We start from the raw sequence: 11369 nt of genomic DNA on the forward strand, positions 1-11369 counted from the left end.
GGTGGGGCAGGGCAGACAATGGTCAGAGCTGAAAAATACTGAAAACAGGTTAAGAAACATTGTGCCGGACTCCACGAGACACTGGTAAGTCCCTGTATTGGTTCTATCTCCTCCTTGGAAAGGCTTCTCTGATTCTCTTGCTCTTTTTCCCCTTGTGCAATGAGTAGCTTTCCTGATCCCACAGCGCATTCATTCTCCCTGTTGTTGTAGGAGAGGCAGTTTGAGGAGTGGCTAATAGAATCGGATTTGCACTGGTTTCTGACATTGACTGGCTGTTTGACCACTGATGGCTGATGTAATCTCACCAAGCTGAGTTTCCTCCTTTTTTTTTTTTTAAAGAAGATTTTATTTATTATTATTTTAAAAGATTTTATCTATTCATGAGAGACAAGGGAGAGAAGCAGAGACACAGGCAGAGGGAGAAGCAGGGTCCCTGGGGGGAGCCTGATGCAGGACTTGGTTCCAGGACCCTGGGATCACAATCTGAGTTCAACCACTGAGCCACCCAGGTGCCCCAAAGATTTTATGTATTTTTGTGTGTGTGTGTGTGAGAGACAGAGAGAGAGAGAGAGAGAGAGAGAGCACACACGTGAAAGGGTATATGAGCAAGAAGAGAGGCAGAGGGAGAAGCATGCTCCCCACTGAGCAGGGAGCCCATTGCGGGGCTCCATCCCGGGACCCAGAGATCATGACCCGAGCGAAAGGCAGGTGTTTAACCAACTGAGCCCCCCGTGCAGCCCCAAGTTTCCTCCTCTTAAATGGAGATCATGACAGTTCCTTCTTTCCACATCAGGTTGGTGGGATATTTAAATTCTAAGCACTCAAAGTGTGGTACTAGAACCATTGGCATATGCTCCCCTGGGAGCTTTAGAAACGCAGCATCTCAGGCCCTATCCTAGACTGAATCAGTATCTGTATTTTCACAAAATTCCTAGATGACTCGCAGGCACGTGAACATCTGAGGATTGGAGTAAATGAAATCTGCTTGTAAAAGGACCTGACGTTGGATATTATTACTATTAATCTCTGTGTCCCACACTAGGCTGTCCCTTCCATGTCAGGACTTTGTCCTATTCATTGTTATGTCCCCAGCCCCGAAAGCAGTGCCTGGCAGATGGTAGCCACTCACATTTATATATTGATTAAAAGTCTGCTAGATGAGAAGCGGAGAGAGGAGAGCAGACAATGCTTGCTTTCTGAAGATAGCTAGAGATGGCTTTTCTGCTCATTCCTATTATCTGACTCCCAGCTCCTTCCCCTCCATCTGTAAATGAAGACCTTCTCCACTGGGGACTTTCTTCTGTTTTGTTTTGAGGCCATGCACATTTAATTAAGAAACTTTTATTGAGTGCCTTCTTTGTGTGCATCTTGTGTTGAAGAAAACAAATATGAGTAAGACGCAGCGCCCCCCTCTGCCACTGTGTGTTTGTGTGTGTATTCTATCACAAATCTCTCGCAATACACTCATTTCAACCTTATCTTGGCTTAAAAGATAAGGAGCGAACCGAAACATATGGGGTTTGTTGGCACACTGGGGCTGAGTTATGAATACTGTCATAGACACAGGAACCAAAAGATTCAGACAAGAAAAACAAGCTTTAATAAAAGGTTCCAGAATTTAGACACCCTTCTCTCCTCCCGCCCCCCCACCTGCCCTCAATGAACCCCTCCTCCTCCAAAATAAGCTTTCCTGCTGCAAATAGCCTTCAAGTTTTGGAAAAACCTATCCTCAAAATTATTCTTTTTTTTTTTTTTTTTTTTTTGGGTAAGGATGATCCAACACAGTTGCTTTTTTTTCTATTTGCTTTTGCAGATAATTCTTTCTGAGAATAGGTAAGCCATCTGTTGACAAGCTATCCTTACCCCTCTGTGCAAACTCTTCACCTCCTCAGCCACAATGCCCTCTGGAGTGAGAGAAAACAGGCTTTCTTGCCCTCCCTCGCACTCCCTGTTTGAAGTCTTGCATTACTGGAAATCATCCAATTTTTTTTTTTTTTTGGTACAAAGAAATTTCTCTCTTGACTAAACTATTTGAAGTGATGCTTTTTTTTTCCTCCTGAGGTATATAGTTATAGCAAATTTTTACTCTCTATTAATTACACTTGATTCCCTTCCTGAAGGCATTTAGATCTCACTGGGAGGTTCGGGAGGGGCTGGGTCAACTCTTGGAGAGGAACATAGGACAGAGATCCAGATGCCCCTGCTAAGTGTCATCATAATTTAGGGCACTGGTGATTTGGGGCATCAGGCTTCCCTCTGAGTCAGCAAGATTAACTGTAGTTCTGCAACACTTTCCATCTGGGAAGCTAAGGACTTTCCACATACGAGGTCAATTAATGCTGTGAGGCAAATATTATGAATGTTTACTTTCATCTTTGTAGTTGAAGACAGCACAGAAGATGGTGCTACTACGCAGGTGCACATTGTAGCTTAGAGCTCCAAGGAGGCCCTGTGACCTTGCCTCTTAGTCTGGCTTCTGCATGGTGGGGAGATGTGGATTTTGGAATCTGTTCCAGCTTATGATTGGAATCTACACCTGGATGTTCCATAAGCCCCCAGATTCAACAAGTGGCCCTCGCACTGCTGTTTGTCCTGTGGATTCACTCTCTTGGTTGCTGGCATCACTATACACCTGTCTGCCGAAGTCATCTGGGTCTTTAGCATCTAGCACGGTACCTGGCATATGGAAGATGCTACTAAATGTTATGGAATACACAACTTCTTACCTCCTCCATCTCCCTCAGCCCACACAATCCAGCACACGTGCATCAATTTGCCAACAAATATTCACTGAGCACTTATGGGCGAGGTACTGGACTAAACTCTGGGGGATTTAGCAATTAACAAAAGCAGACAGGGATACCGTGGCTCCGTGATTGAGCGTCTGCCTTTGGCTCAGGTCGTGATCCTGGGGTCCTGGGATTGAGTCCTGCATAGGGGCTCCCCGCAGGGAGCCTGCTTCTTGCTCTGCCTATGTCTCTGCCTCTCTCTCTGTCTCTCATGAAAAAAACAAAATCTTTTTTTTTTTTTTAAAGGCAGACAAAAATCCCTGTCCTTGTGGAGTTTACATTCTAGCAAGAAGGATAATAAACCAAATAAATGATGTATTTTGATAATTATTAGATCTACAGGAAAAAGTTAAGTAGGTAAAGGGATAAGGATGTGTTGGGAGGCAGTGTTCAATTTTAAATAGGGAAGTCAGGAAAGACTTCACTAAGAAAATGATGTTTGACTAAACATTTGACCCAGAGGAGGTCAGGAAGTAAGCCATGCAGATACTGGGTTGGTGCGGGCAGAGGACGATGAACATGCTGGGCAGTGAGAACAGCAAGTGCAGAAGGTGCTGAGGTGGGAGCATGCTTGTCTTGTTCAAGAAATGGAAAGGAGATTAGTGTGGCAGAAGTGGAGTGAGCAAAGGGTGGAGAAGGAGATGAGGTGAGAGAAGGAAGTGGTTGGGCATACTGTGTTCGGACAATAGGCAATTTTGTGTGCGTGGAGATGGAAGATCATTGGAAAATTTTGAATGGAGTGAGCTAATCTGATTTATGTGATTTTAGAGTAAAGTGGAAGAGGGTGTGTGTGTGTGGGGGGGGTGTGGGGGGACATTAGGGTAGGAGCAGAGAGACCAGTAGGGAGGCTTTTGAAAGAAATGGTGGTTGCTCAGGCAGGATAGTAGCAGTTGAGATGGTGAGAAGTGGAAGTATTCTGGACTTATTCTGAAGGCACAGTCAACAAGGGAGGCTGACAGATTGAATGTGGGGTGTGTGAGAGAGAGGAGGAGGAGTCAGGGATAACTCCAAAGTTTTTGATCTGAGCAGGTGGAAAGATGGGGCTGCCATCAAGTCAAATGAGCAAGCCTGTAGGAAGAGTGCTTTATGATGGCAGATCAAGAATTCTGTTTTGAACTTAACTGAGTGAGTGATGCTTTGGACATCCCAGTGAAGAATGTGAACAGGCTGCTGGATGGACACACGTGGACTTCAGACCAGAGAGCTGCACTGGAGATTTAAAATCTGACAAAGCATACTGTGTGTGTGCAAAGCCATAAGACTAAATGAGCTCATCTGAGGAGTCACAAGAAAGTCCAGAGGTCCATAGGCTGAGCCCTGGGGCCCCAGTGTTAAGTGCTGGGGCAATGAGGAGAGACCAGCAGAGGAGACTTAGGAGAGAAGCCAGTGAAGTAGGAGAAAAACCACACGATGGGATCTCCTGGAAGCCAGGTGAAGAAAGCCTTTTAAGGAGGAGAAAGAGTGAGTGTGTCAGATGACGCTGTTAGGCCAAGTAAGGTGAGGATTGATCTTGATCATGGGGCATAGCAACACGGAGGTCACCAGTGACCCTACAAGAGCAGCTTCTGTGGTGTAATAGATGGAGTTCAAGAACAAATGGGAGGGGGCCTGTTGCACCAGTGAGTATAGACCACTCCTCCTCCCTTCCTCTGTCAGAGTCTCCCTCTTACCCAGCCATTTGTAGAGGTTCCCTACCTCAAGTCTTGATAAAATCTTTAGTGTGGCACTCAGGCCCTTTGGTTTGGCTTTGACAAACTTTCATAGCCTCAGATCCTGATAATTCCTATTCTTTACCCTATTCCCAAATCAAATCCTTTTCTCCTGGTGCCAAGAGTTCTCTCAAGCTTCTGGACTATCATACATTGATGTTTCTCTGGCATAAAATCCCAACCTCAGCTGCCTTCAGTACAGTGAACTCCTGGCCATCCTTCAAGATGCAATCAAGTGTCATTTCCTTGGGTGACTGCCCTGTCTCACCTGGTTGACTGAGCAAGTTCTCATCTTCCCCCCCCCCCCCACCACTTTATGAGCAATTATACTTTTGCACATATCACTCACCATCGTGCTGCAACTTGTCCACAACATAGTCCCTAAAATTCTAACAGACTGATCAGGAAAGCTAGCATTTATTGAATGGCTACCATATGCGTTGTGGATAATACCTTGTTTTCTTTAGCTCTGGGAGGAAGTAGTTACAACAATCATCCCTTATCTCATGCCTGAAATACTGAGTCAGAGAGAGGTCAAGCAACTTGGCCGTGGCCACACAAACAAGTTTGAAATTCAAGACTCAAACCTAGGTCTGCTTGATTTCAAAGGCCATGCTAGAAATAACTTTTTAATTCAGAATTTTTTTAACTTTTTTTTTTTCAGGAACTTTATTTGAAAAGATATTAAAGATACTAAAGGAATCAATGTCCTTAAAACTGTCAAAGATTTTCATTTTTTTTAAAGTAAAGTTTGGGGGCCTATTCACAATATCTTCCCTCTTCTTCCATTTATACCTTCATAAAAATGTCTGGATGCTCATCCTTAATAAGATTCTATAAACATAGTAGCTAGATAACCCTACTGCACTGATCAGTGTGCAGTCAAGCCTTACCAACATAACTACCACAAATGAACATAATTTTGACATCTATACAGATATGGAAAAAAATATGAAATGTTACAGTTTCATTTTATAAAGTAAACCCAACCTCTAAATGAAATAGTAAGATGCTCCCCTGAGATAGTTACTAAAATTTCTGTGGCCTTTCTGCACTGTTGCTCAAAACTGAAGTATTTATGAGATAAAGTCAGCACTCAAGACTGGCATTGTCCAATAGAAGTTTCTGGGGTAATGAAGATGTCCTACAAATCCAAACTGTCCAATAGTAGCCACAGACCATAGGTGGCTACTGAGTGCTTGAAATTTGGTTGGTATCACTAAGGAACTAGTTTTTATTTTAATCGATTTAAATGTAAACAACTACACATGGCTAATGGCTATGATAATTGGCAGTGCACCTCCAGAAAACCAAGCAGCTCCAGATAACTTAGGGTGAATACTATCAATGCTGAGAAAGTTAGGAGAGGTTGTTTTGTTTTGTTTTGTTTTTGTTTTTTAGGAGAGGTGTTTTTTGTTTTTTGTTTTTTGTTTTTTGTTTTTTTTTTTTAGGAGAGGTTTTTTATTCTTATTTTACCTATAAGAATAATCATGACCAAAACTTCATAGTTTGTGGAACGTAAGATACCACCAATTTTAAGATGCATTACTACTAACAAAAACAATGCTGACAGTTATAATTGTAAGGTGCTGTTGATTGTTAGACACGTTCCAATTTCAGAGGTTTTAAAACGTAGGGGAAAATTAATCACAGACTCCATGGAAAAATAGTAACTTTAATATTTTGGTAATTTCCAGGAAATTTCTTGGATGATTTCCAAATGTCATTTTTTTTTCTTCCCTATTAACCTCTAGTATGATTTAGGTCACTACTCTAGAGAGTGAAGGCTGGACAATATTATTTCCAGTTTAACTTAATTTTTAAGGTCAAGTATGTGGCAGTAAGAATTTGAAATAACGATCAAAAATATTCACAGGATGTTCCTAAAAGGATCAGGAAGTGACACCTGTGTATTCATGCGCTGGGCCGGGTTTGGTGTGTTAACACCTGTTAACTGTTTCCTTTCTTTCTCCCCAACACTGTGCCGTTTACTTTTGCTGTTGCTTTTGTTCAGACCATCACACTGCTTGTCTAAGTGCTGGAGTTCGTGGTTGGTTTATTCCGAAAGCAGCCAGCTCAGAACTGATTGTGTTCTTTGCCCTGTGATGTTGTGGTATCGTCATCTGTAGGGTTTTCTAAGCCTTCATCTTCTCACTGAAGGTGGTTCCAGCATAGTTCTTTCTTTCTTTCTTTTTTTTTTTTTTCCTTTTGATCTTCTATCAGTGTGGCCCTCTGGTTCCACCTTCAATATTCGAGACCTCTTAAAAACCAAGGCACAAATCTGGCTTCTGTAAGTAGGACCATCTCCAACTTTGAAGTGATTTAAGCCCAAATGGCATGTCTTTTAATATTTAGAGCATTAAGTCCTAATCCATCCTCTTTAATGCTTTCACTATATTCCTTAAGATGCAAAGAAAAGGCCCTATCCTTTATTCAGCTGCAACAAATTAATAAGTAATTTCAATCAAAATCATTTTGGTCCTGAAATTCACTCCACGTTCTCCAGTGCCTCGGACTTTAATAAAATTATTAAAATGTGTGTGAGGTTAAAAATCGGAGCTTTTGAATTCAAGATGACCCATGACCAATCCGGTAGCTTTTTTAAACCTCCCAGTCCACAAGACCATTCTTTCATCTCATAAAAAATTAAATTTTAAAACAACATATTGTGAGGGAACGAGGACTTAAATCTAAGAATAGGGTGCACTGACAGAAAGGTGCCACCAATCCGGCAAAATTAGAAACACCCTGCATATGAGTCATGGAGCTTTGAAAAACATAATTTGAAGAAGGGAAACAAGACAAAACAAAACAACAGAGAGAGCTTGGAATCCTTTATTACAAAGGCGAAGAGCCAGTGTTCAAGCACTCCTGCAGAAGGAGTGGGTGAAATGGAAACAAAGCCCAGAAGTCTGTAATACCTCTCCACACACCCCCACGTTTATTTATAAAAAAGAAAAAAAAGTTAAGTGCTGTTAATAGTATCAGTTGTCATCATTACCCTGCACCTGACTAGGAGTCTTGAAATCCTCAGCGGTACTGGTTCCTGTAAACGATGCTAGCAATCCACGGGCAGCCTCTTTTACTCCCTCAGAGAGTGAGTGGGTACCTGGCATGTGCTAAGTAACCCCCTGTTTTATTCCATAATTAACAGAACCACAGTAAATATCATTTCCGAGTACCTTAGGAAGAAAGACCATTTTGAAACAGCCCCCCCCCCCATACCTTACAGTGTTCTTTCAGGAAAGCAGTGCAGCATTATATCTTGCCTTTTCTTCCTACCATGGTAAGTGCTAATTACACCCCTTGGGTACACCTTGGCTGCTGTGTTAAACACATCTAGAGTTGTTTTCTTATTACCATGAAAAAAATATTTGACATGAAAGACTACCTGTGGAGGCTCTGAGGGACATCAGAATAAACCTCCATAATTTAAGGCTAAGCAATTCAAGGATGCTGAAAGATGAGGTGGTGCTGGGGAAGAGGTGCAGGAAAGTCCCTATTGTGTGAGTTTGTTTAAATGAGGAGGTGAAATCAATATGATGTAAAGAAAAGTGCCCCTGGAAGAGTGTGTGTGTGTGTATGAGGGGACTGGGGCCCCACGCTTCCCCAATCTGCACTTCAGTTCATTTAATGCTTCACGAATATTCTGTTACTAATACTAAGGTGGGTAGGGTAGGCTGAAAGTCTACACAGGTGTATAGAAATAACTAAAGTTTAATCTTGGAAACTCTGCCCCTTTTCTTGAGTGGCCTTTGGGTATTGCTGTGGTGGCCGGTGAGGGTTACTTCGTGTCAACACTGTTGGGCATCCCCTTGGGCATCCAGGCTGACCTCCCTGCTCCCATCCAGCCTCATAGTGGGGTCAAGCAGGTCACAGCGGCAGCTCCCCGGGCCATCTCTGCATCTGCCCTGCTCTGGAGCACCGAAGAACCATGCTAGAGCACTCCTGCTTAGCCACCTGGGCAGACCTATCAGGCTGGCATGGGGGGAAATTCTGGGCTTCACCTGGGGAAGAGGCGCAAGAAATCTCAGAGCCTATCTGGAGTTGGGGTCATTACCCTGTGCCTCCCTACCCCTGCCCCAAATATCTGGGCTCAGACAAGTTGCAGAAGGCAGAGCGTGGCTGGGTCCGAGGTTCAGGACCTCTTAGGAATAGACCTGTTGGCCTCACTATGGTCCCTCTCCCTGTGGGTGCCTCCAGACCCCACTTCACCCCCACACTTACTGTGAGATCCTTATGCATCCCCCCACATCTTTTATCTTATGCTCTGAGTTTACCCAAGGCTCAGGTTTATACAATTCAAAAAAAGCCTCTGAAACCCAAAGCCTTGGCTTTTAGTTGAATCTTCTCATTTCTGAGGAAATAAAAAATGGTTCACCGAATGTGAGAAAAAAATGGGGGAGGGGGCCACCAAGAAACGAAATGAGACGGTAATGAGAGGAACCACATTAGAAATCCCAAAACATTGCCCCATCCTATTTTTCTTTTAAAAAATCCTATCCTTTCTCCCTATGTGGAGTTGAATTCATTGAGGGAAACACCCAGCATGTGTAGCCCTGACACATGTTTATTTGGAGAGAGGAAACGTTCTCTTGGACTTAGTAGATCTGGGCAGGCTAAAGTGCTTGCCTCTCTCCTCACAAATAGTAACTCCCTTTTTCTCAGAAAACAATCCCCATCCCTTTTATCCAAACCTGTGTGCATGGCATTCTCCACAGAATCTTTCTGGACTAGATTCACCTGGTTTCACACCCCTGCCTCCCCTTGCCCGGGAAGCACTGCTTCCCTTGAACTGCTTGCCCCCCCTCCTGGGTAGGTACAAGGTTAGTGGCGAGTGGCCCTCTGTACTCATGGGAGGAACAGCTTCTCTTTGGGGAACGGGGAGTGCATTCCACATTACAGTTTATAGGCTCTTGTGCCTGGACCATGCTCTCACAGAACAAGGGCCCTGTGAAGTGAGTATCACGACTTTAAGTTTGCCGTTGTGGGGGCTTTGAGGGGTTGACTGGGTCCTCGTGCTCGAGTAGTCAGGCCCTGTGCCAATACCTACATGCCAGGCCTTCCAACATACAGTCCTGTGATTTCCCTCTTACTCTGCCTTCCGTCCACCAAGGCTGATATGCCCTTAAATGAGCTCATTCATTCAACAAACATCTACTGAGTGTTTTGTGTTCGGCTTTATGAAACATGGGGTAGTAAATGGTGATCAAAATAATTTCAGACTTTGCCGTCTACTTTCCCATGGAGCTGATGGTCAGAAAGATGGTGAGACATCTAGGAAAAAAAAGAAAACACAGATACATAAAATTTAAAAATGCACACAGGCCTAGAAGAAAAATCATAGGGAGCTCTGGGAGCATCTATGATAAGTAGGTCTGATCTAGTTGGGGGTGAGGTGCATGGGGAGAAGACAACATGGTGGGAATGGTGGGGAGTAGGCGATGACGTGAGGACGTGATGTTTGCAATCAGCAGGCATAGCTAAGTGGAAAGGGGACGGGGCTAGGCCTCCAGCATTCAGAAAGACCCCGGCAGGCGGGAGCTTGCCCATGGAGGACGTGAGTGGGGCAGAGAGGAGACTAGAGGGGATGGTCCGTGCTTAGGCGGGGGCGGGGGGGAGGCTCAGAACCCAGCACGCTGTAGGGTAGTTGGATTTTATTCTGAGTGCCATGTGAAGTCAATGAAAAGGTTTTAAAGCAGGGAGTGTCTTGATTCTGTTAGCGTTTTAAAAAAAGACCTCTGGGTGCTGTGTAGAGAGCGGGCTGAGCAAGGGCACTGGTGGAGGGGAATGATCATTTAGGGGCCACTGCAGGAATCCAGGCATGTTCAGATTCAAAAGGTTAAAAAAAAAAAAAGGATTGGAAACTGCAAAGAGCTACTTTCATCATTATATATATATGCATCTATCTGTCAAGTTCCTGGGCAGGAAAGAGATCACACACCTAAATGGGATGATTTGGACAATGTTTAATAAAGGGAGTAATTCCCAAGGGGCGTCAGGGGCTAGGGAAACAAATAGGGTATGGTACCCCAGAGTGCTGCTTCCTCCACTGGGGCTGAAGGGCACCGCGTGGAAGCAGTCCTTGCAATTTGGAGACACCACTGAGGGGAGTGTGGCCTTCAGTGGAGGGATGTGCCCAACCCACAAGCCCAGCGGGGGTGGGGGGGTGAGAAGAGGAATAAATATCCTAACTGTACTGTCTGCCTACCCTCCAGCATCTGGCAGTGCTCTCCTAGGCCAACCCAACTAGCAGCCAAGGCAGAACAGGCCTGTTGATGGCGCCAGCCCAGAGCAGGCTTCCAGGGGCAGGGGGCCAAGCAGAAACTTGGATCTCAGGGGCACCTGAGTTTGGCAAAACCACACGGATTATGCGTGTTTCCTTGTGACCTCACACTCCCTCACTTGCCACTACCAATGAACGAGAAGTTCTTTGTAGGTGGAGATTTTCTCTTTCTTAACGTATCACTATGTCTGCTGGAGTGCGATAGCGCTTACCATTTGGAACAATAAGAAATCCTTCCATTGATTGTTTTTTTCCTTTGCAAGTATATCAATATTTGGTTTAAGAAAATCCTGTGAAAATATCTTTTTTCACAAAAACCACCGAGCCACTGGCAGGGGTGTAAAGAAGTTCCTGCGAGTTGGGAACTCATTTCCTTCCTGTCTCCTGTTTCTCCTGGAGACTATTGCACTAGAGCAACCCCCCTGGGGCTCTTGCTCATCTCTCCTTGCATAGAATGGGCCAACCACCCGATTGTTGGACAACAGCCTTACGTCTACGCTTCCCCAATGGGTAGAACTAATCTAGTAAAAGGCTGTGAGCTACAGATTTGGTTTCTTCCTCCTGTTTGCCCTGGAGCAGTGCAGG

This window comes from Canis lupus, chromosome 27, assembly GCF_003254725.2.
Source record: "Canis lupus dingo isolate Sandy chromosome 27, ASM325472v2, whole genome shotgun sequence".
Taxonomy (NCBI): domain Eukaryota; kingdom Metazoa; phylum Chordata; class Mammalia; order Carnivora; family Canidae; genus Canis; species Canis lupus.